Source organism: Schistocerca piceifrons, chromosome 7 (genome assembly GCF_021461385.2).
Source record: "Schistocerca piceifrons isolate TAMUIC-IGC-003096 chromosome 7, iqSchPice1.1, whole genome shotgun sequence".
Classification (NCBI taxonomy): Eukaryota; Metazoa; Arthropoda; class Insecta; order Orthoptera; family Acrididae; genus Schistocerca; species Schistocerca piceifrons.
The window spans coordinates 558,955,342-558,982,787 of NC_060144.1; the positions used below are offsets into that span (position 1 = coordinate 558,955,342).

General features: G+C 40.3%; 1 protein-coding gene across 1 annotated transcript in view; it reads left to right on the plus strand.

Annotated features, from left to right (window-relative positions):
• The first annotated feature begins 4,415 nt into the window (after positions 1–4,415).
• Positions 4,416–27,446, plus strand: part of LOC124805345 — a 173,374-nt gene continuing 150,343 nt past the window's right edge. Inside the window, exon 1 of the mRNA XM_047265865.1 lies at positions 4,416–4,519. The gene's annotated coding sequence lies outside the window, so the exon portion shown is untranslated. The remainder of the gene's footprint in view (positions 4,520–27,446) is intronic.

Below are 27,446 nucleotides of genomic sequence, written 5' to 3' on the forward strand. Positions count from 1 at the left end.
TATTGAGAATACTCAAAAATTGCTGCAGTGATCAAACAGCATTGTGTACATATTATGCATTTATGCATAGTCTTTTGCAATATGGTGTCATATTTTGGGGCAATTCAAGTCAGGCAAAACGCTCTTTTATTATTCAAAAACGAGCGATAAGGATCATAAAAGGAGCTGCACCTAGAGATCCATGTAGGGAATTTTTCAAGGAATATAAAATCACGACTCTTCCATCCATTAACATCTATGAAAGTATATGTTTCCTGAAGTCTCACCCCCAGTTTTCTTCTATAAGCAGTGAGTTCCATGACTATACAACAAGACAGAGTAATGACTTTCATAGAGAAGTGCATAAGAAAGCCCAGTACAACAAGAGCGCAATATACCAGCCTTAAAAAGGATTCAGAAGCTGAGCAGTTTTAAAATTGAACTCAAAAGAATGTTAATTAGTAATAGCTTTTACAGTGTTAGTGAATACATGAGTTCTTCAGAAAGATGACGTGCCTTCACCTATCTTATAATTCACTCATATACAAACTTGTGTCGTGGGGTAGACTTTTTTATGTACACACAAAATTAATTAATTTGTCAATATAGAGTGTTATAATCATTGTTTCTTGTTGCTGTCCATTATACACAGAATATACGTAACTTATTTGTGTCCTATATTGTTACAAATTTAGATCATGTAAGCTATAATTGTTTTGCCTTTATATTTAATTCAGATTAGTTGACTGATATTTTTTACATAATATGTTGTTATTCATATTTTTTCTGTATGTAACATGACAAATCCCGTATCATTGTACATGATAAAACGAGTGCTCAATAAATCAAATCAAATGAAATGTCCACAAGCCATAATGACCATTCAGCAGTTGTCAACGGAGCTGATATGATAATTGAATGTCCTACTACAAGAACTCCTTAGCAACCTTGTCACCAGCATGAGAGTACATTGCAGAGCATGCACTGCTGTCAAGAGTTGATCATACACCATAATACATCATACTAAGAACAATGTCCCTCTTTCTGTATTATCCAGAGGACCTTTTAAATCATGATGACTTTGATGAAATTATTGTCCACGAATAAATGTCTCATTTCTGCTTGTTTCATTGTGTATTTCTTTCAGTTACCTTCTGCACTATACTGTATCAGTTCATTCTATGTATGGTCCAAGTTTCATGGAGTTATGTTGCTTGGCAGTGACACATCATGCGAAAGTTACTTTCGTCCTTACGTCTTGCACACCCATGGTGGCTACCCAAACTTTAACAAAAAAATTCCCCGAGAATTCTTGGTTGATGATGATAGTAACAACTTTTCTTTCCTTACGTCTGAGACATACTAGCCAACAAGCAGTTCTTCAACTGTAGTTTTTAAAAATCAATAATTTATAAGGAATAATATTCATCAAGTAACACACTTTGAAATGCCAAATATTTTAAAATTCATGATTGATAAAGCTCAATAGAAATACATTACAACGCTAGGTTAAAAACACAGAATTCCCTACCATTTTATGAAATTCTCTGAGATCTTGCTAATTTTTCCACACGCAATTCCTTGAGAATTTCAGCTTTTCCAGAAAAATTGCCCCCTGACACTAGTGTGGAATGGGCTCCACTAGTGTTTTGTAAGCCATCTCCTTTGTAAACAGACTGCCTTTTGCCAGTATCCTACCAATGAGCTCAAACTCATCAAAACTTTCTGATTCACATTGGAGGATAAATACCAGAGACTCTCCACCTTGTTCATACAATTCAACATCAGGTGATTTAAACCACATATCCTTTTCATGTGAGTGGTACTGTAAACAACAAGTCATTATGTGCAAGACACTAAGTAGTATATGCAACAATTACCCCACTGTAGTTGAGTCAGTGTAAGGTGATCCCTGACGATCAGGGTGGACTGGGTGCGGCGGCTTTGCACGTATGCCTCGACTCATAACGTAATGTGATTTTGTGAACGTATCCGTGGCAACATGTCATTCTATTCACAGCTTTGTAGATAGCTACTGTTTTTGCCTGCATCTTTTATCTTTTTGTTGCTGGAAGGTTGACTACAGAAGTTCCAATGTCAGGGTTCTTCTTATGCTGTCTCAGCTATTATTACTAACATCACGTCAGAAAACACAACGTACAGAATTGTCATGTTTAAGAGACTGTAATATCCAATGTAACTGACTCTATTTGCTAGGAGAGTGCCTTTGTACCATCGCATGGACTGTCAAGACAGTAGTGCTATAACTACGCCTGCTTATGGAACCATTGTATGACCAGAAGAATAATACTGCAGTATCATTTCACAGCAAACTGGTGGGTCTTTACCTTTTATCTCTTTTATAACCTAAAAGAATTGTGCCGCCACTTACTATGATGTGTTATTATAATCTGTTATCAAAAACTACACATACATCTGCAAATCACTGTTAAGCTCAGGGTATTGGGTACTTCCTGTTCTGCCAGTCATTAAAGCTTTTTCATGTATGGGGGGCAGGAACAATGATTGCTCAGCTGCCTCCCTATGTACTTTAACTACTCTTGTCTTGTCTTCACAATCCTTACAGGGACAATAGGTTGGAGGTTATATATTTCTTGGATTACCTATTTAAAGCTGATTCTTGAAACAATGAAAGTATGTTTGCACATGATAGTTTGCATATATCTTCTAGTGCCTGCCCGTTCAGTTTTTTTGGAATTTATGTGAAGCTCTCCCACAGGTCAAACAAACCTATGATCATTCATGCTGCCCTTATTTGTACACATTCAACATCCCTTGTTAGTCCTATTCGTTACACAACCCACATGCTTCAACTACATTCTAGTGTGTTTCAGATGTGTATTTGTAAGCTATCTTCTTGGAAGACTAATTGCATTTATCTAGTATCTTATCTATGAACCAAAGTCTACAACAGGCTTTACATACGACTGAGTCTGTGTGACTCCACCATATCCCTACAAACTGTTACAAAAAAGTATTTCTATTTGATTTAATGTGGTCAACTTTGACCTTTGTGATGCCATTACAGATGACGCAACCATCCAAGCCCCGTATCAGTGTCAGTGTTTGATGTTTTCAAGCCTTGTTCATCACTATTTTTACCTCCTTCCTGGATGGGGAATGAGTAGGTAAACAGACCTATTTTTTCCTGAGGCTAACTCATAAGAAGAAATTCAGATATGGTAAATACCAAGTCTTATAGCTGCATATCATGCAATTTACAATGAAGAATTGGGACTGTTCAAGGAGGAGAAAATATTTGGACAAACAAATTCAACTATTCGAGAACACACTGCAAAAAGTGAAGACTGAGAAGATGAAGAACTTACACTAGAAAGAGAGAAACTTGGAAGAAAATGGGTGATGGCAGTGGAGTATAAATAAGCCCAGAACTTGTTCACAAGTACAACAATAAGGTGTGTGGAGATTTTTGGCAATTACATACAGCCGGTGGCTTTCCAAATCACTGTAATGAACGATCTCCCCGTCTATTTTCTAAAGAAAGCAATATATACTGACCGAAAAAACTGGTACCTGAAGGTTCACTGTACAAAGCAAGGTTTTTATTCAATCTTAAAAATCAAACCTGAAAAAAATGTAGTCCGACAAGTTTGTTTTTCAATTGTTTTGAATAATAGTATTAAAATCGAAGTGTTTGTCTTTAAATCTAATTAATAAAAGGCAATCCAGGAAAACCTTGATTTAAGTGGCAACTTCTACAAAAAATATTAGGAACATACGAAATTGGTAATGTGCTTTCCGAAATTCACAGTTGCTTTATATTCAACTTTCGCTGCATAATTTCACACCGTTAAGACAAGTGGGAAATGATTCCTTGTAAGTAAAAAAAATCAAGTTACAGTTCTTGTTATATTTATTGTTTCCAGCGCCATCTGTCATCACAACAGGGAGAAATAAGGTTAAAAATTGCGTACCGTTTGGCTATATTTTTATGAAAACTTGATACTGTATATGAAATGGAAATGATGTCAAGAAACTTTTCCTCTAGTGAAAAGCTTGCTTGGTTCAACGATTTCATACTCTTTTAGTTACGTAGAATGAATTCCGCCACGTAGGTACGATCCTGGAAGGTAGCAGTCACTACAGTAGTGTTTTCGGCTGGCGATGCATTGTTCTTGAAAGTACACTGATCTGTTGGGCTTGTTAAGACTGTAACTTCATCTGCGCACTAAAAAAAAAGAATGTTGTATACGAGTTCATGACAATACACTAAATAACTTTTGCGAAGACTTCCAAAAGAATGTCAAATTTCACAAGGTTGTAATAATTCAACTGTAAGCACAGGAAATGAGCAAAAGCTGGGGCCGCGCCATGTAAATTCCGCATCGCTAATTAGAACGAGTGAGATTATAAACAGAGCTTGACTTACCGGTACTGTAGACCAGTTAATGGAAGGCGTGACAGAGTACCGTTTCCGCCAAGCAAGTTAAGCACCAGGATCATTTACGAGCTACATATCGTCGTTGTTGCCTGGGTCGTCCACGCCGCGTATTCCAAGGTAAATGGCTGTCACTAATATTATACTATACGATGCTACTGATACAGCTTCGGAGGAGAGTTAAAAATTGTTTCTTATAATGTAATGACACTGAATTTTTCCCTCGCTAATCAGTAGAAGCTTTAGTGTTTAAAAAGACGTACGAATGACAATATAAACCGGCACTCGAGATACTGCTGTAATTTGAGGACTCAAGGTTCCACCCCATTTAAATATATTATTTCAACCTCAAAATGCGTAATTAGCAAGATAAATACCATACACTAGGTTTCAAATAAATCTTCACATTACAATCCAAAAGTCATCTTTTTGTACGGGTATTTTTCTTTGTGATAATGCCAATACTCACCACATGCTTCCTACCGCTGTTCCTTACGCGATAAAGTCGTTAATTCCAAAGCAAGGTCATCAAATTGTGCGAAGATAATTTAGTTATTCAGTGCTAGTCAAATGCATTGTTAACTTCGACGATGGCCACAGATTTTTTACCAAAGTAGGTCTATGTCCCTCTGTTAATGGAATACTGCCATACCATATTATATATCACCTATGAGCAACACTTGAACTGAGACGAAAAAACAGTTGTTTCATTTAGATATTCCATGTCGTTGATATGTTTTCGTTACTTTTCAACTGGAAGGATCGTTTTCAATAGTAAAAATGCTATTAAGACTTTCTCAAAAGAATAATAATAAGAGAACAATTACCGGTAGCAGTTCATTTCTTGAATCTGGCTAGCGAGATTCTTGCTGTTCCCTTTCCGACTGTTTGTTGCAGTTTTGTTTTAAAGTCCCATATTAACGCAAGTGAGTACCCACGCGCGGTTCTCTCTCTCTCTCTCTCTCTCTCTCTCTCTCTCTCTCTCTCTCTGTGTGTGTGTGTGTGTGTGTGTGTTAGGCAACACACTTTGTCCCACCTTGATTCAGCTTAAGTTACCGTATGTCTGATTTTTTTTTTTTTTAAATTAAGAAATCCCGCTGTTTATACCCTAGAGAGACGGATTAATGTAAAACATTCATTGCATGGTCATGTATTTCATCTCAATTCTACCATAATTCCTGGATTTTAATGGCAGTTTCTAAACCCATTACGGTATGATAAATGATTATAAAAAAGTAATAATTTTCTTGTGACTACCATACAGTTAACTCATAACACCAAACCACATTATACAACCACTATGACGTAGACTCTTTAACGTGGCAATGTTGGTAGGGGTGTTGTGAACTACCTTTACGACCCGGCATATATTTCGTGTGATGTACCTATTTTAAAGGCAGTAGGCACTGCTGCCTGAAGTGCGAACGTCTGCGGAGAAACGTTACCTTAATGCTTTGTTTATTCCGTTTCGCTGTGTGTTGTATGTACTGCGTTGCTCGTTGTTTTCTTATTCAGGAATGAGTGAAGAGACGAAACCTGGTCCACTAATGTGTTGCAGAATTAATTAAATGCGTCACGCAGTAGGTGGGAAAGCGTCTGAGTTTTTATATAAAGCTATGAAAGAAGGAATATTTACGAGACGTTTAAAAAAAAGAGTGAATTTGATTCCTATTTAGAAGAAGGCACCAAGGAAGACCCAGGAAATTAAAGACAAATAACTATTACACTTGTCTTATGTTAAATAATTGAAAAGACAGAACAGTAAATTTTGTCGGAAAATGCAACAATTTGAATAATGTACGGGATAAGTTTAGAAAGGGTTGATGCACCAAACTGCAACATCTGAGTTTTTGGCATTTGTAACTAAGGCATTAGATGAATAGAAGAAAGTTTGTGCTACTTTTCATGACTTTTCAAAAGCATTTGATTGTGTATGCCCCAATATGTTAGAAAATCTTCAATGTTATGGTATAAGGGGCATTCAGACGACATCATAAAATCATTCATGGAAAATGGAGAAGTAGAAATGAAACATAAAAGTTAACAATACTACTGCAAGTGTATATTCAGATTTTGGATTTGTTAAAAATAGTGTGCATCACCCTCCCCCCCCCCCCCCCCCCCCATGAACCATGGACCTTGCCGTTGGTGGGGAGGCTTGTGTGCCTCAGCGATACAGATGGCCGTACCGTAGGTGCAACCACAACGGAGGGGTATCTGCTGAGAGGCCAGACAAACATGTGGTTCCTGAAGAGGGGCAGCAGCCTTTTCAGTAGTTGCAGGGGCAACAGTCTGGATGATTGACTGATCTGGCCTTGTAACATTAACCAAAACGGCCTTGCTGTGCTGGTACTGCGAACGGCTGAAAGCAAGGGGTAAAATATTCCGGAGGTAAAATAGTCCCCCATTCGGATCTCCGGGCGGGAACTACTCAGGAGGACGTCGTTATCAGGAAAAAGAAAACTGGCGTTCTACGGATCGGAGTGTGGAATGTCAGATCCCTTAATCGGGCAGGTAGGTTAGAAAATTTAAAAAGGGAAATGGAGAGGTTAAAGTTAGATATAGTGGGAATTAGTGAAGTTCGGTGGCAGGAGGAACAAGACTTTTGGTCAGGTGATTACAGGGTTATAAATACAAAATCAAATGGGGGTAATGCAGGAGTAGGTTTAATAATGAATAAAAAATAGGAGTGCGGGTTAGCTACTACAAACAGCATAGTGAACGCATTATTGTGGCCAAGATAGACACAAAGCCCATGCCTACTACAGTAGTACAAGTTTATATGCCAACTAGCTCTGCAGATGATGAAGAAATAGATGAAATGTATGACAAGATAAAAGAAATTATTCAGGTAGTGAAGGGAGATGAAAATTTAATAGTCATGGGTGACTGGAATTCGTCAGTAGGAAAAGGGAGAGAAGGAAACATAGTGGGTGAATATGGATTGGGGGGAAGGAATGAAAGAGGAAGCCGCCTTGTAGAATTTTGCACAGAGCATAACTTAATCATAGCTAACACTTGGTTCAAGAATCATAAAAGAAGGTTGTATACCTGGAGGAATCCTGAAGATACTAAAAGGTATCAGATAGATTATATAATGGTAAGACAGAGATTTAGGAACCAGGTTTTAAATTGTAAGACATTTCCTGGGGCAGATGTGGATTCTGACCACAATCTATTGGTTATCAACTGCAGATTGAAACTGAAGAAACTGCAAAAAGGTGGGAATTTAAGGAGATGGGACCTGGATAAACTGAAAGAACCAGATGTTGTAGAGAGTTTCAGGGAGAGCATAAGGGAACAATTGACAGGAATGGGGGAAGGAAATACAGTAGAAGAAGAATGGGTAGCTCTGAGGGATGAAGTAGTGAAGGCAGCAGAGGATCAAGTAGGTAAAAAGACAAGGGCTAATAGAAATCCTTGGGTAACAGAAGAAATATTGAATTTAATTGATGAAAGGAGAAAATATAAAAATGCAGTAAATGAAGCAGGCAAAAAGGAGTACAAACGTCTCAAAAATGATATCGATAGGAAGTGCAAAATGGCTAAGCAGGGATGGCTAGAGGACAAATGTAAGGATGTATAGGCTTATCTCTCTAGGGGTAAGATAGATACTGCCTACAGGAAAATTAAAGAGACCTTTGGAGAAAAGAGAATCACTTGTATGAATATCAAGAGCTCAGATGGAAACCCAGTTCTAAGCAAAGAAGGGAAGGCAGAAAGGTGGAAGGAGTATATAGAGGGTTTATACAAGGGTGATGTACTTGAGGACAATATTATGGAAATGGAAGAGAATGTAGATGAAGACGAAATGGGAGATAAGATACTGCGTGAAGAGTTTAACAGAGCACTGAAAGACCTGAGTCGAAACAAGGCCCTGGGAGTAGACAACATTCCATTAGAACTACTGATGGCCTCGGGAGAGCCAGTCATGACAAAACTCTACCATCTGGTAAGCAAGATGTATGAGACAGGCAAAATACCCTCAGACTTCAAGAAGAATATAATAATTCCAATCCCAAAGAAAGCAGCTGTTGACAGATGTGAAAATTACCAAACTATCAGTTTAATAAGTCACAGCTGCAAAATACTAACATGAATTCTTTACAGACGAATGGAAAAACTGGTAGAAGCGGACCTCGGGGAAGATCAGTTTGGATTCCATAGAAATGTTGGAACACGTGAGGCAATACTAACCTTACGACTTATCTTAGAAGAAAGATTAAGAAAAGGCAAACCTACGTTTCTAGCATTTGTAGACTTAGAGAAAGCTTTTGATAATGTTAACTGGAATACTCTCTTTCAAATTCTGAAGGTGGCAGGTATAAAATACAGGGAGCGAAAGGCTATTTACAATTTGTACAGAAATCAGATGGCAGTTATAAGAGTCGAGGGGCATGAAAGGGAAGCAGTGGTTGGGAAGGGAGTAAGACAGGTTTGTAGCCTCTCCCCGATGTTATTCAATCTGTATATTGAGCAAGCAGTAAAGGAAACAAAAGAAAAATTCGGACTAGGTATTAAAATTCATGGAGAAGAAGTAAAAACTTTGAGGTTCGCCGATGACATTGTAATTCTGTCAGAGACAGCAAAGGACTTGGAAGAGCAGTCGAATGGAATGGACAGTGTCTTGAAAGGAGGATATAAGATGAACATCAACAAAAGCAAAACGAGGATAATGGAATGTAGTCAAATTAAGTCAGGTGATGCTGAGGGAATTTGATTAGGAAATGAGACACTTAAAGTAGTAAAGGAGTTTTGCTATTTAGGGAGTAAAATAACTGATGATGGTCGAAGTAGAGAGGATATAAAATGTAGACTGGTAATGGCAACGAAAGCGTTTCTCAAGAAGAGAAATTTGTTAACATCGAGTATAGATTTAAGTGTCAGGAAGTCGTTTCTGAAAGTATTTGTATGGAGTGTAGCCATGTATGGAAGTGAAACATGGACAATAACTAGTTTGGACAAGAAGAGAATAGAAGCTTTCGAAATGTGGTGCTACAGAAGAATGCTGAAGATAAGGTGGGTAGATCACGTAACTAATGAGGAGCTATTGAATAGGATTGGGGAGAAGAGAAGTTTGTGGCACAACTTGACTAGAAGAAGGGATCGGTTGGTAGGGCATGTTTTGAGGCATCAAGGGATCACAAATTTAGCATTGGAGGGCAGCGTGGAGGGTAAAAATCGTAGAGGGAGACCAAGAGATGAAGACACTAAGCAGATTCAAAAGGATGTAGGTTGCAGTAGGTACTGGGAGATGAAGAAGCTTGCACAGGATAGAGTAGCATGGAGAGCTGGATCAAACCAGTCTCAGGACTGAAGACCACAACAACAACAACAACAGTGTGCATCAAGGATCAGAGCTTGGCCTGCTGCTTTTCTTTTTGTACATAGCCTATATGATTTGCACTACATAGTGTGTGGAAGTGGTGCCATGTATGCTGATGACACTTCATTTGCTGTAAGTAGTGTTTTTACACATAGCTTACAAAAGAAAGCTTTTCTAAATATACAAATGGAAATAATTATTTCAGCAAAAATAAGCTTCTTATAAACGTTAACAAAAGCACATATACAAACAGTATAAGGAAAACGACAGACAGCTACTCACCATAAAGATGGCACATTGAGCTGCAGACAAGCACAACCAAGAGACTGTTACACATTTAGCTTTCGGCCAAAGCCTTCTTCAGAAAAGGAAACGTACATACACACTGTTTCACACTAGCAAGCACACCTCACGTACACAAGACCAGCAGCTCAGACTGGAATGCATATATAGAAATACATGCCAACAAAATGTATAAGTTGAACAATGCTACTGTCAATCTTGAGAGACATTGATTTTGTCGAGATAGAAAGTTACAAATTACTGAGTGTGATGGTGGATAGGTAGAATCAGAGAAACAATATTTGTTACAAAGAGAGTTTAGTTTAGTACTGATGAGAAAAATGTTGAGGACAATAAACTTTTAAACACTACTAGAATGTACTGTGGACTAGTCCATTCACAAATATCATGTTATACTGATCTGGGGAAATGCAGCAAATGTGCACTCAAGAGTACTAAAGCTATAAAAGAAAGCTGTAAGATGCACAGCAAAATTATCTCCTAGAGATTACTACAGAAGTAAATTCAAGATCTCACTATGCACATATATGAAATAATTGTGTATAGAACAACTAACCATGCTGCATTGTTAAACAGATATCTGTAATTATAACACAAAAATGAAAATGATTATCATGTTAAAGAAATGGACTCAAATTAACTGACAAAGAGCCTGTAAAAATAGGAGGCTTTCCATACAACAGTTTGGCACACTATATAAAGATACCAAGATGTCTGTTTTCAAAAGTAAAATGAAATGTTATGTGGTAAAACTAATCCAAATATTGTTAAAGAATACCTCGAAGCTAAAAGTTTAACTCATTTGTTTGTATGTACTGTTAACTGTGAAAATATGTAATTTTTTCAAGTCGCATAAAGTGACTTCTGTTTGTGATACACACGCACACACACCACACACACACACACACACACACACACACATTGCTTATAAGCAGTTATTTTACGAGAAATAAGCATGTCTTCTATAGATGTATATCTGTGCAACTCCTTGAAACACACTATAACTGTATATATATCAATGTTCCTAGATCTTAATATTAAGATAATCATTCATTTTATTGATTTAGTCATGTATGTAACTGTATAATTTTTAAACTTATAATTGTTTTATCTTCAAACACCATGTAAAGATGACATGTCCAACACCATCGTACAGAGTGGCCCACAGACAAATGAAACCGTTACTGTTATTACTATGACCAGAAGGGATTGGCAATTCCTATAACCACATGTCAGTTCTGTTTCTGCATAAGCACAGAACATGGGTGTAAACTGCCAGCCATGTGAGAAGAAGGCAGGACTTGTTCACCCCCATTTTTTTTACACTCATGGCTGGCTGCCACATTATAGTGTCCCTACTATGCTATACAATAGTGTTTACCATAGTATTTTCAGTTTAAGTCAACTACTGAAAATACAATGTTATAAATTAGTAGGTACTGGTGTCATAGAATGTCTGAGCAGTGCCTGTAATTCTGGACAGGCAACTAACATAACGTTTGCCCATATCAGTATGATGTTCTTGCACCCTATTCAGGAGTGGCTCATTGTTGTTCATATAAAGTTGTGACAAACAAACTATATTGATATTCAACTTTCCATGTGCTATCAATCAAAAACAGTACAAAAATATTACCACCTGAATATTAATGCCTTAACTACTGTACTGTGCCGTGGTGTTCAAACCAGCTTCATATTGATGACAGCGTTACTTTTCAATTTGTAAGCAAGCAGCTGATATCTACACTTCTGTCATTAAAGGATAGGTAACAACTACTGTAGTGATATTTACATGACAGACCTGCAATTGATATAAAATAATGTCATTCCATCTTTCAACTGCTCACCAGCTATGCAGTTGATTTGAATGTTGGCAAGTAGTGTTTGTACTTGTATCATTTGAAAAAAATATTATGGCACAAACAATTTCTAAAATATGATAACACTAAACTGATTTTGTCATATAGCAGTTACTGACAGAAAAATGGGCTAACATTATCCAAGTTGATGGTCCCCATTTATATTTCAATCTGCATCATTTTCGTGTATACCTACTTGGAAAATTTCTAACATCACGCAATTGATATGGGTCTCTTGCTGTGTCTGGGGCTCAACTTACGTGTGTACCATTCTTCTGAAGGTGTCGCTGAACTCTTTGTGACGAGCATACAATGGAAAGTATACTTTTCAGATGAGGGCAACAATGTTTCATGCCAGAGTCATCACAAAAATCAGTCCTATCATTACTTCTACCTTTGAATAAGGCAAATGTGTCACATTAGAGTTCACACAACAAGCAGTACCAACTAACATGAAGAAAATGGCCAAACACGATGTTGTTCGATCTCGTTTGGTGACTTCACGAATAAGCTCTGCACATTTGTCCGAGACTGTCCACAACACCTTCTGTCATGTTACAAAACAGAGCTGGTCAAACAGCACTACGTGATCCTTCTGGCCACTCTCCTGTCTAGCACTCCAAGCACAGCACGGCAGCAAGTGGGGCTGAGGGCAAAATGGAAGAGGAAAAGGAAGGCTGCAGCCAGATGCCTCTAGAGCGAAGCAGTCACCTTGTCAGCTGGCAAGCAGTCTGCTGACAGTACTAATTGCGTTAAATTAGATTTACATTTTGCATTAGGAATACTATGGTGTCTGTGCACTTGTCCAAAAAACATAAAGTGTTGAAGCCACATCACTGAATGCCAAATGGAAATTGCTTTTGTTTTTGTATCATTTGAAGGTCATTCTTAATATGCCAACACACTATTATGACCTAGAAAAGCACATATTGGAACCTCATTACAACTCCAGCCACAAAGATGATATGCACTAGTCTTCTGCCGAATGACAATGAGAGCTGGCTGAACTGAAGGTGGTCATTAATGGGAGTATAAGTGGTCAGTTTGTTGAAAATTTTAATTTTATTTATCCAGAATTATTGTGTGGAATTCACTGATTAATTTGTTGTATGAATTATTAAATTTAATTCAAATTGATAGATAAAAAAATCTACTCAGCAAGCAGCAGCAGGAGAACACATGCACAAAAAGGTTTAACTTTTGCAAGCTTTTGGAGGCACTTGCTCTTTCTTCTGACAGAAGAGTTGATGGGGAAGGAAGAGGGTGAAGGACCTGAGAAATTTAGGCTGTTGGCACAGCGTGGGCGGGAGCAAAGGCTGCAGAATGCCCATAGAAGAGTCGACCCACACTTCATCCGAAATGCCCGGTAACTTAGCCTTTGTGGGGCGGCGAATAAGTTGTAAAATTTGTTTTGCTGTATAAATGCTTGCATGTTGAATCCGTTTCAGGCTTTTAGAATGTTGTTAATGCTGTCTTTCGCCGTTCTCAACACTGGCTCTCTATTTACTTTTTTAGCACCCAGAAAGTGATTTAACAAACCGTGAAGCCTGTAATTAGAGTTCCTAGTGCCCACTTCATCTGAGAATACCATTATAGCTGCAGCTTATAGCTCTGAGGAATTAGGAGATTGTCCGGGATTTCTAATCAAAAACGATTTTCCAAAATAGTTGAGTATATTCTGAAATTCACTGATAAAAAACACAAGTATCCCTACAACCTAACTAACAGAGCAGTTCAGAGTCTAATGCGCTGATGCAACTATAAATGTCCGAATTAAATGTTAAAAAGAATGCTCGCCATAATTTGATGAGAGTATTTCATCAAACGCCACGCTAAATAATTGGTAGAATGTCTGTCCCGCGACGGCACGTGAAAATACGACAATACGCAAACTGAAGCTAGATAATGAAAATCATCCCAGAATTAACCCTTCACTTGAAATGATTTCATGGTTCCGCGTATCTCTAGTAACTTAATACGGCACCCGAGGCTGTTTGTAGCAGTGATACCGATGCGACGCGACTCCCGACACAGATGGCGTGTCATTCAACGTCTGGAGAGAACTGGGGCCTTGCTTCCTCGTGCAGCGTTCTTATATATAAAGCCGCGGTGCGGACGGCTAAGGGAAGGCCTGATCAAATCGGCTCTCCCGACTAGCCGCTGGGCTAGTAACGCACCACTTCAAGTTACATAATAATTTATAGCTTCTTTTGCTGATGGCCGATGAAGCTCTTAATTTAAATGTGCATTCAGCACGCAGGTAAGTATTGATAATAAAATTTTGACGTGGCTAAGTTAAATATTTTGGGCGAGAGAATTAATTTAATTACACTGCACGCAGTAGATGAGCTCTGAACTGGCCCTTTTGAGATCCGCTATCGCTATAATTTTATAGGTATTCAAAAGAAACTTTTCACATCTTCATAGTCATAGCGGACCTCCAACCTATTTAAATCTAAACATCCTAGCCTTATTTATTAGCCTACTTAATCTATCTTGCTTCCTTCAGTTTTGAGACGAAAACCAGAAAATCATGAATTTCCACTAAAATCTTAATTTGTGAAATCCAAAGTACTGTTTTTATTAAATCATTATGAAAGATGAATCTAAATATAAATTTTGAAGTCTCTAGCTCTTTTCTGTTGCGCCAATGATTTTTTTAGAAAACATCCAAATTTCGAAAATGGCTGAAGTTATCGAACTGATATTTAACACACATTAATTTAGTATTATTCCTGACATGCTAGAAAAGTTTTAGGTCATTTGCTTGATTTTTAAGGTATTGCGCAACATTTATGACGTCAGAGCTAGTTAAAGCAGACTGGCTGGCACACAATGGAAACTGATGTGAATTTACTACAGCGTGAGTAGGCTGCTTCCCTACATCACTTCTTCTTCTTTACACGTGGCTAAGGCCTTATCGACCATACACCTGCTCTATGAGCCTCTTCCAATTATTTCTATCCAGGGAAATTGTTGTCCAATCAGAGTTGATGCCCATCCTAGCTGCATCTTCCCGGATATTCTCCATCCACCTAATTCGAGGTCTTCCTCTTCTTCTCTTTCCTTCTAATTTCTTAGTGGATGCTATTTTGGGTAGTCTGTTCTCCGGCATCCTTGCTACATGACCAGCCCAGTTCAGTCTTCTCTTCTTTAACATTTCCACAATGGTACTATGTTTGTACAGCTCCCGTAGTTCTTCATTTTTCCTTATCCTCCGCTCCATGACATTTTCATCGAAGATTGGTCCAAATATTTTTCTTAGTATTTTTCTTTCAAATATCAACAGTTTTTCTTCATCTTTTTTCCTGAATGTAATAGCTTCACATCCATATAATGCTACTGGTACAATAGTTGACTGATAAAAACGGATTTTGAATTCAGTACTAAGTGATCTCATCCTTAAAATTTTGATACAGCTGTAAAAAGTTCTATTAGCTGCTGCTAGACGGGCGTCTATTTCTATTTCTGCTCTATTGTCTCTGCTAAAAAGACTCCCTAAGTACTTGAAGTGGTCAACTGCCTTGAAAGTGATGCCATTTACGGTCAGTGGTGTATTCTTTTGGAGTTTTTTACTTATGACTAGATATTCTGTCTTTTCTTCATTCACATGAAGTCCAGCTTTCTCAGCTATTTTGTAATAATTTTGCATCATCCTGATTAATTCAGCTTTTGAAGTGCTTATTAAGGCTACATCATCTGCATAAGCAAGTCTAGTAATGTTCTGTCCCTGCAGTTGGATCCCTTGTGGATTAGTTTTGGTGAATTCTCTATCAATCTTCTCTAAGATAATATTAAATAGAATAGGTGAGATGGCATCCCTACATCACCCTCTACTTAAATTTTTTGTTTATGAATGTTAATGAATGAGAAAAAATTTAATTACAAAAAGGGAAGCAAGAGTACAGTTTAACTCCCTATGAAAAATCAAAATTGAAATATAAACATGTAGAAACATTAAAGAAAACTGATTACCTACATTAATTATTTAAATTGTGGGCATGTTCACTGCCTTTTAAACAATGTCATTACTCAAAATTTTAAGCAAAGTCAATGAAATATTTTGGCATACATATTGCCTTAGACAAACAAACACATACAAGTTGAAAAATTATGAAAATCTTAGATCCATTAAATACATTAAATACGTTTTCACATACACAAATGCAAAGAAAATAACATGATACATAAACAGATGATTATCTCTTAGCAGTCTTTTATAAATCTGAAAGAAAAGTTCACAAATAATTTTTACACACGTGGTTGTAGCCGCTTTGGCTGGCGTCCTACACTTCCATTCACAAGGGTAGAGGAGGGGAAGTTGCTGTGGTATGCGTCCTTCCCGTTCTCTCTAAATTACATGGGGGAAAGGGGAGGGGTCACTGTGAGTTGTGTCCAAGTCACTCCACGCTTTCACGCAGCTACCAGGCTGCCATTATCTGGTTTGTCCTGTAGAACAAACAAAAAGAGTGCCTCAGACTCTGTTCACTTAATATCTATGGGTGGGTCACAATGAAATGGGGATATATACATTTTATCCTTCAATATTTTGCTGGAACTAAGTTAACAGAACTTTTTCAATTTTACTCTTACGGTTACTTAACTGTCATAAAATCGTTAAACAAATGGCTCAAAACGCCTTTAGTCATGTACTAGAGAAAATTTATGCTCCTAAGTCATACAATCATAAATCATATTTAATCTGAATTTATTATTTCTGGGCCGGAACACTGAACCAATGCTCGGTATCCTAATACATTTGTATTTTATTTATTTAGCTGACTCATCTTCGATTACCTTATTCTTAGAGATAGTATGAGTATATTTGATTAGTAGTTTCCTCAGCTTCTTTGTACATGTGAGTAACTTTTGGTAATAGTACAGTTATGAGTGTTCAAAACACACTACGTTTAGTTGACTACTAAATCCACTTATTGGTCCTCTGCTGTTGTCAGTTCCACATCTGCAATTAGGTACTTACTTACTTTGAAGTGTATTTATGCTGAGCTAAAATAATGTTTCACGTCTGTCAGTACGTTATTTATTTATTTTGCTAGTGTATGTACTTATTTAACACTCGCTCTATTAACATTTAAAGCATAGGATAGCACATTTATTTCATATTCATAGTGTATTGCAGCTGATTAGTTTGCTCACGTGGCAATCCATTTCCACTCGATCGGACGCTGAAACCTCAGGTAGTCTCTCTCAGACCTACCACTAAAGTGCATCAAGTAATTATGGACGAGCGTAATGCTAAATTCCTTAAACCTATAGGACACCATGAGCTGCTCTGTCTCATCTAACATAAGGGTACCTACGGTCGCATTCACGCCTCCAACTCATAACCTCAATACGTGTAGGTGTATCCTGTCACACACTACACTAAAATAATGGCCAGCTCCAACCTTATAAATACTTCAGGGACGTGTCCTTCACGTCTCAACCACAAACACTGCTCAATTCTATTACACTGCCTTTCCTTGCTACACCAGGTGAGTTTAATCTTACAACTTATCTGCATATTTTTCCTAACACTAAGCAATCTCTTTTACTATTTCTTAGTTAGCTCTAATGCATACACTAGGTCTCACTACCACTTCAGATCCTGCTTGTACATGAATTCATATATCTTTTTAAATTACTGTTGGTGGACCATTTCCAATAAAACAACACTTTGTACTTACTATATTACCAGGGTACTATACATAATTGTTACTCAAATACATTTGTATCTTAATTTCGTCATACTTCTCTATTGTTTGTCACTATTAGATTTGTCACATTAGGTATTTTTCTTCACTAGTCGGTAGATAGAATGGTTACATAACTCATGGCTTGATAGCCATGACAGAAAATTTTCATGTCTGGAAAGAAGAGGTCGAAATTTTTGTGGATAGGAACGATGAAGAATGAGTGAGACCTGAAATGGAAAGAAGATCTCACACAGCTGGGACTGCACAGCTGCCACACTGTGTAGAGGTTACAGAACAACCTCCTCCCTACAGCATTCATTAGCTTAATGCTGGCTTGATAGTCATAACGGAAAATTTTAGTACTTGGAAAGAAAAGGTCGAAATTTTTGAGGACAGGAAAGAGGAAGAATGAGTGAGACCTGAAAGGGAAAGAAGATCTCACACAGCTGGGACTGCACAGCTGCCACACTGTGTAGAGGTTACAGAACAACCTCCTCCCTACAGCATTCATTGGTTTCAGAAAATTTTCGTAAAGGAAAGAAGGGGTCGAAATTTTTGTAGATAGGAAAGTTGAAGAATGAGTGAGACCTGAAAAGGAAAGAAGATCTCACACAGCTGGGACTGCACAGCTGCCACACTGTGTAGAGGTTACAGAACAACCTCCTCCCTACAGCATTCATTCATAACCTTTGACCACGCCACGTCGATCTGAAAATACTTTATGATGCCTTTTTAGAACCTGTCTCAGTTCTTCCTTTTGATTGTCTGAAATCTTATCGATTTCCTGCAATTTAGTTTCTATTTTATCCAAAATAATTGCTTCTTCTTCTTCTGTGTTTAGCTTACTTGTACTAAGATTAACACCTTCGTCCCAATATCTCCTATTTTTCAGAACTCGTATAGGCAGCTCCCAAGTTTCATGATCAGTTACTACATGTTTATCACTAAAAGGTACTATAATTACTCCGGTTATTGGCAAGACAATTTTTAACTGGCTTCCTTCAAAGTCAACAACACTCTGATATTTTGACAAGAAATCTATGCCAATTAAAACCTCAATACTGAGATTGTTTACAATTAAACATGGATGATCAATTAAATTACCATTAATGTTAAAGGACAGCAAAGCTTCTTGCTTTACCGTTTTTGACACCTTGCCAGTAGCACCAATTATTCTTAGTCCTGATACCCTCATTACTGTAAGCTTGTCTTTACCAGGTAATGCATCAAAGAAGGACTGAGATATCGCACTCACTTCACTTCCACTGTCTAAGAGACAACATACATTGATACCCAACATATTCACTATTATTATAGGGTGGCTTATTCTAGGTTGTACAGGTGGTTCCTCAAATTCATCTAATAGTTCCTTTTGGATTTGTCTCCAACTAAAGTGATCGACATCTGTCTTCATTATATTTAGGTCACAGTGTGTAGGGGTTTCCTGAATTACATTTTCAGCTGCCTTTTCCAGTCGATCTATTAATTTCAAATCGAAACACCGCATGACTTCATTACATTTAGTTTGCTGAACATGACCCAAATTACTGTAGTCTGAGCGATTCTGCGCCTCCAGACCGGGCATAATACTAGTTACAGCTAAACCACTTTCACCATTATCGTCTGTTTCCTTCTCAAGTGACAACTGGTCACAGCTACTGGGTTCATCGACCCCCAACAGGCTACCCTCTACATTCTCACTTACCTCCTGTCCTAAATCTATTAGTACGTTATCAACATCCTGCACAGGCACTTTAGATAAGAGCACATCATCCTCATCGTAAATATAAGCATGAATTTCTTCTGCTTCTTCACCTGTCAATTCAGTATTTTGTAGCTCGTCCCTATCGTTACACAGCTGCGCCTTCTCTTTCTCTTCCCACTTAGAAAGCGTCTCTAACACGGTATCTATCAAATACTGTGAGTGATCTAATATTTCTGTTGTATCCTTAGATGCTACCGACACTTCATCCACCTGTTCAGTTTGAGTATTCTGATCTGTCTTACCAATTTCCGTAACTACTGGCTTAGGAAAAGTAACCGCCTGGTGAGCGCCAGTGTCCTCATAGACGGGAACTAGTTTTCCTGCCTCGGCCTACTACTGTTTCCTTTATTTTCATTATAGTTGACTGGCACAGCATTACTTTCCGTACTGTTGTTTACATGCATATTTCTGTTTGGAACAAAATTATTATCCCTTGGACGCCATTGTTGGTTCTGATAATTATTTCCCCAATTCCTACCTCTCTTAGGATGGCGAACACCTACTGTTCTGATGTTTACATTGCCATTTTGCTCGTTCCTAAAATTACTATTATTGTTATTGGCATTTCGGTTATTACGTGCTTGCTCCTCATTGGCAGCAACACGTTCTACACGTTCCAAATACTCAATGAAACGATCCAGATTGTCTCTAGGGGCTGATATAATTCTAGTTTGCCAATACCATGGCAGTTTGGCTTCAAGACCTAGTATTATCATTTCAGGTTTCAGCTTTTCGTCCAAATGTGACAAACGTGAAATCCATGACCTAGCAAACTCTTTAATGGACTCCTTGCCTGCATTGAAGCGTTTTCCACTCCAAAATTCTCTCAACACCTCATTTTGCTTATTGCTAGACCAATACTCATTAATGAAAGCTGTTTTAAACTCCGCTAATGTTTTACACTTCAACATAACATCAGCTGACCAAAGCATGGCGTCACCTGCTAAATGGCTTCTAACAAATGAGATTTTCTATAAAAACAAAGATGAGGTGACTTACCGAACAAAAGCACTGGCAGGTCGATAGACACACAAACAAACACAAACACACACACAAAATTCAAGCTTTCGCAACAAACTGTTGCCTCATCAGGAAAGAGGGAAGGAGAGGGGAAGACGAAAGGAAGTGGGTTTTAAGGGAGAGGGTAAGGAGTCATTCCAATCCCGGGAGCGGAAAGACTTACCTTAGGGGGAAAAAAGGACAGGTATACACTCGCACACATGCACATATCCATCCATCCACACATACTCTCGCTCAGACCAAGTTGGTGGAATCACATCTTCAAAATCGTTCCAGAAATCTAGCGGATGGATATTTTTATCTGGAACGAACCGCAAGAACTGCCGACACCCGATAAAAGCGGCATTTGCAGCTACAACTTGCTGTATACTACCATTACCAGAAGTTACTGAAGCTACTTTACTCTCAATGTTAGCAATGTTAGTACTGATATTTTCTACTTTCATTTCAACATTATCTACTCTTTGTACAATATGAGTAGTATCAGTTTTGATTGCATCTACATCTGCTTGACATATGTTTACTTTTATATTAACATCTTTAAATCTATCTGAGCACAGTTCAGATTCCGCCTCGATCTTTTCTGTTAACTTGAGCTCCAGCTTCGCATCTTCCATTTGGAAGTCTCTGCGAACCTCAGCAACTTCGGATTTAACTGTTTTATACATTTCAGAAAACTGTTGAGCAACCTTTTTCTTAATATCCTCATGATTGTAATCAATTTTACAATTCAAACTGTCTAGATCCTCTTTCAACTTATTGCAACCAGCCTTGAAGGTATTGTCCATTGCCTCAAACCGTTTATTTAAATTTGTTTGGCTGGCCACAATCCTGTTATTTACCTCAATTATGTCATATTTTAAATCATCTGTCATTCTAGCATTACTGGCTGACATTTTTGCATTACTGGCAGCTATTGCTTGTAATATAACATTTAAATCAACAGCCCCAGCATCTTTGGGTTGCTCACTAGCTGGCTTTTTATCACACTCAGGTGACGAAAAACTAGCTCCAACACCAGAATCATCAAAATTAAATGAAACTTCTGATTGATTAGTCATATCTAACTGCTCCTTCTTAAATTCTACCATCTCTGATGACTGTTTCATTTTTAATTCATCAGAGAAACTATCATCCAATAAATTTACAATTTCTAATTTCTGCCCCTTCCCACACTACTGTCAGGAGACAATATTTCACCTTTACATTACTACTTCCATGCATATTTACACTTGAACCGTTGTCTGGATTTACAGTTCCCTCAACAGATATTGGTTCTGATTTAAGTTTAACCTCAGTTTCTTTTGGCGGTTCCATCGCCGACAGTCTTTTAGTGCAGGTTAGTAAAATTTTTAACAGCTTTTCACTTAACTTAGTTCCTTCTGCACGACGTATGGCGTTGCCGGTGCAGCGTACCAGGATTCCTGATGCGACATGACACGTTGAACTGCAGACGGCTCTCCGACGGCTGTTGTGTGTTTGCGTGGCCCGCAATTGCAGGCGCTGCGCCGGCTGCTCCAGCGGACGACTGCGGTGCGGCGAGACTGGCTTCTCGCGATGCCAGCAGCACCGCTAGACTCAGTGCCAGCTCCGTCAATCCAGATGTGTTGTTAATCCAATTGCGTCGTCCACATGCACACGTAACACATTCACTGTTCTATACTCAGTTGCGTGTCGCATTTCACTCGCGAATCCGAATACTTAAAAAATCACTTTCACTTAGTTGATTTCCCGGCCGATGCAACATATGTGGGGCGGCGAATAAGTTGTAAAATTTATTTTGCTGTATAAATGCTTGCATGTTGAATCCGGTTCAGGCTTTTAGAATGTTGTTAATGCTGTCTTTCGCCGTTCTCAACACTGGCTCTCTATTTACTTTTTTAGCACCCAGAAAGTGATTTAACAAAACGTGAAGCCTGTAATTAGAGTTCCTAGTGCCCACTTCATCTGAGAATACCATTATAGCTGCAGCTTATAGCTCTGAGGAATTAGGAGATTGTCCGGGATTTCTAATCAAAAACGATTTTCCAAAATACACTCCTGGAAATTGAAATAAGAACACTGTGAATTCATTGTCCCAGGAAGGGGAAACTTTATTGACACATTCCTGGGGTCAGATACATCACATGATCACACTGACAGAACCACAGGCACATAGACACAGGCAACAGAGCATGCACAATGTCGGCACTAGTACAGTGTATACCCACCTTTCGCAGCAATGCAGGCTGCTATTCTCCCATGGAGACGATCGTAGAGATGCTGGATGTAGTCCTGTGGAACGGCTTGCCATGCCATTTCCGCCTGGCGCCTCAGTTGGACCAGCGTTCGTGCTGGACGTGCAGACCACGTGAGACGACGCTTCATCCAGTCCCAAACATGCTCAATGGGGGACAGATCCGGAGATCTTGCTGGCCAGGGTAGTTGACGTACACCTTCTAGAGCACGTTGGGTGGCACGGGATACATGCGGACGTGCATTGTCCTGTTGGAACAGCAAGTTCCCTTGCCGGTCTAGGAATGGTAGAACGATGGGTTCGATGACGGTTTGGATGTACCGTGCACTATTCAGTGTCCCCTCGACGATCACCAGTGGTGTACGACCAGTGTAGGAGATCGCTCCCCACACCATGATGCCGGGTGTTGGCCCTGTGTGCCTCGGTCGTATGCAGTCCTGATTGTGGCGCTCACCTGCACGGCGCCAAACACGCATACGACGATCATTAGCACCAAGGCAGAAGCGACTCTCATCGCTGAAGACGACACGTCTCCATTCGTCCCTCCATTCACGCCTGTCGCAACACCACTGGAGGCGGGCTGCACGATGTTGGGGCGTGAGCGGAAGACGGCCTAACGGTGTGCGGGACCGTAGCCCAGCTTCATGGAGACGGTTGCGAATGGTCCTCGCCGATACCCCAGGAGCAACAGTGTCCCTAATTTGCTGGGAAGTGGCGGTGCGGTCCCCTACGGCACTCCGTAGGATCCTACGGTCTTGGCGTGCATCCGTGCGTCGCTGCGGTCCGGTCCGAGGTCGACGGGCACGTGCACCTTCCGCCGACCACTGGCGACAACATCGATGTACTGTGGAGACCTCACGCCCCACGTGTTGAGCAATTCGGCGGTACGTCCACCCGGCCTCCCGCATGCCCACTATACGCCCTCGCTCAAAGTCCGTCAACTGCACATACGGTTCACGTCCACGCTGTCGCGACATGCTACCAGTGTTAAAGACTGCGATGGAGCTCCGTATGCCACGGCAAACTGGCTGACACTGACGGCGGCGGTGCACAAATGATGCGCAGCTAGCGCCATTCGACGGCCAACACCGCGGTTCCTGGGGTGTCCGCTGTGCCGTGCGTGTGATCATTGCTTGTACAGCCGTCTCGCAGTGTCCGGAGCAAGTATGGTGGGTCTGACACACCGGTGTCAATGTGTTCTTTTTTCCATTTCCAGGAGTGTAGTTGAGTATATTCTGAAATTCACTGATAAAAAACACAAGTATCCCTACAACCTAACTAACAGAGCAGTTCAGAGTCTAATGCGCTGATGCAACTATAAATGTCCGAATTAAATGTTAAAAAGAATGCTCGCCATAATTTGATGAGAGTATTTCATCAAACGCCACGCTAAATAATTGGTAGAATGTCTGTCCCGCGATGGCACGTGAAAATACGACAATACGCAAACTGAATCTAGATAATGAAAATCATCCCAGAATTAACCCTTCACTTGAAATGATTTCATGGTTCCGCGTATGTCTAGTAACTTAATACGGCACCCGAGGCTGTTTGTAGCAGTGATACCGATGCGACGCGACTCCCGACACAGATGGCGTGTCATTCAACGTCTGGAGAGAACTGGGGCCTTGCTTCCTCGCGCAGCGTTCTTATATATAAAGCCGCGGTGCGGACGGCTAAGGGAAGGCCTGATCAAATCGGCTCTCCCGACTAGCCGCTGGGCTAGTAACGCACCACTTCAAGTTACATAATACACTCCTGGAAATGGAAAAAAGAACACATTGACACCGGTGTGTCAGACCCACCATACTTGCTCCGGACACTGCGAGAATGCTGTACAAGCAATGATCACACGCACGGCACAGCGGACACACCAGGAACCGCGGTGTTGGCCGTCGAATGGCGCTAGCTGCGCAGCATTTGTGCACCGCCGCCGTCAGTGTCAGCCAGTTTGCCGTGGCATACGGAGCTCCATCGCAGTCTTTAACACTGGTAGCATGCCGCGACAGCGTGGACGTTAACCGTATGTGCAGTTGACGGACTTTGAGGGAGGGCGTATAGTGGGCATGCGGGAGGCCGGGTGGACGTACCGCCGAATTGCTCAACACGTGGGGCGTGAGGTCTCCACAGTACATCGATGTTGTCGCCAGTGGTCGGCGGAAGGTGCACATGCCCGTCGACCTGGGACTGGACCGCAGCACGCACGGATGCACGCCAAGACCGTAGGATCCTACGCAGTGCCGTAGGGGACCTCACCGCCACTTCCCAGCAAATTAGGGACACTGTTGCTCCTGGGGTATCGGCGAGGACCATTCGCAACCGTCTCCATGAAGCTGGGCTACGGTCCCGCACACCGTTAGGCCTTCTTCCGCTCACGCCCCAACATCGTGCAGCCCGCCTCCAGTGGTGTCGCGACAGGCGTGAATGGAGGGACGAATGGAGACGTGTCGTCTTCAGCGATGAGAGTCGCTTCTGCCTTGGTGCCAATGATGGTCGTATGCGTGTTTGGCGCCGTGCAGGTGAGCGCCACAATCAGGACTGCATACGACCGAGGCACACAGGGCCAACACCCGGCATCATGGTGTGGGGAGCGATCTCCTACACTGGCCGTACACCACTGGTGATCGTCGAGGGGACACTGAATAGTGCACGGTCATCGAACCCATCGTTCTACCATTCCTAGACCGGCAAGGGAACTTGCTGTTCCAACAGGACAATGCACATCCGCATGTATCCCGTGCCACCCAACGTGCTCTAGAAGGTGTAAGTCAACTACCCTGGCCAGCAAGATCTCCGGATCTGTCCCCCATTGAGCATGTTTGGGACTGGATGAAGCGTCGTCTCACGCGGTCTGCACGTCCAGCACGAACGCTGGTCCAACTGAGGCGCCAGGTGGAAATGGCATGGCAAGCTGTTCCACAGGACTACATCCAGCATCTCTACGATCGTCTCCATGGGAGAATAGCAGCCTGCATTGCTGCGAAAGGTGGATATACACTGTACTAGTGCCGACATTGTGCATGCTCTGTTGCCTGTGTCTATGTGCCTGTGGTTCTGTCAGTGTGATCATGTGATGTATCTGACCCCAGGAATGTGTCAATTAAGTTTCCCCTTCCTGGGACAATGAATTCACGGTGTTCTTATTTCAATTTCCAGGAGTGTAATTTATAGCTTCTTTTGCTGATGGCCGATGAAGCTCTTAATTTAAATGTGCATTCAGCACGCAGGTAAGTATTGATAATAAAATTTTGACGTGGCTAAGTTAAATATTTTGGGCGAGAGAATTAATTTAATTACACTGCACGCAGTAGATGAGCTCTGAACTGGCCCTTTTGAGATCCGCTATCGCTATAATTTTATAGGTATTCAAAAGAAACTTTTCACATCTTCATAGTCATAGCGGACCTCCAACCTATTTAGATCTAAACATCCTAGCCTTATTTATTAGCCTACTTAATCTATCTTGCTTCCTTCAGTTTTGAGACGAAAACCAGAAAATCATGAATTTCCACTAAAATCTTAATTTGTGAAATCCAAAGTACTGTTTTTATTAAATCATTATGAAAGATGAATCTAAATATAAATTTTGAAGTCTCTAGCTCTTTTCTGTTGCACCAATGATTTTTTTAGAAAACGTCCAAATTTCGAAAATGGCTGAAGTTATCGAACTGATATTTAACACACATTAATTTAGTATTATTCCTGATATGCTAGAAAAGTTTTAGGTCATTTGCTTGATTTTTAAGATATTGCGCAACATTTATGACGTCAGAGCTAGTTAAAGCAGACTGGCTGGCACACAATGGAAACTGATGTGAATTTACTACAGCGTGAGTAGGCTGCTTCCCTACACCTTTGTAAACACGAGCGAAGACTGCAGGTCTGTGAGCGGAACCTGAGCGTCCTCGCCCGAAGCCTGTAGGGTGGTGAGGTGGGATAAGTCGATGATACTTAAAATGACATTGATCCGCAAGAAGAAATCAGCGGGGATGTTCTCTGTGCCTTTGATGTAGCGCACGTCCATAGTAAATTGAAAGACCAGGTCAAAGTGGTGGAAATGTCGGGGGGAAGGATCCTCTGGCGGGTTGCAGAAGGCATCTGCCAGAAGTTTGTGATCAGTCAGAATGAAGAAAGGACGGCCCTCGATGTCAGTGCGGAAATGTTTGACGGCCTCATACACTGCCAGAAGCTCTCTATCAAAAGCAGAATATTTCTACTGTGCTGTAGACAGTTTTTTGGAGAAGAAATGAAGTGGTGAAACTGTGTCGCCTTTACTCTGTTGTAATACTGGCCCGACCGCGATGTCACTGGCGTCCGTAATGATGAACAAATCGGCAGACGGATCAGGGTGGGCGAGTACGACTGCGTAAGCTAAAGTTGTTTTAAGAGCTCTGAAAGCCTCTAGCATGGGTTCAGTCCAACGGACTGGTTTAATGCCCGAAATTTGTTTGTCAGAGAGTGAGTCCATCAGCAGGGCCAGCACAGCGGTGGCAGAAGGTAGATGATGGAAGTAGTAATTTATAGTACCTAGGACAAGGTGTCTACGACCCGGAACAACCGGGAGATCCGGGAAAAACCTGGGATTTTTTTCATCTGGAAGAAAACCAGGAAAAACCCGGGATATTTTTAGAATACCGGGAATTTTTCATTGTTTTAGTTTTCAGTTAAATTTTTGTAATGTTGACTAGTAAGAACCGACACACTAACAAAGGATATTACTGTATCCCGCTACTGCAGAATAATACTTCAACAATAAAACATAAACGAGAGAAAAAAATGACAATAACTTAAATTGCAAAGGAAATGCACCATATACAACGACGACACAAGTGCTCATGCAAA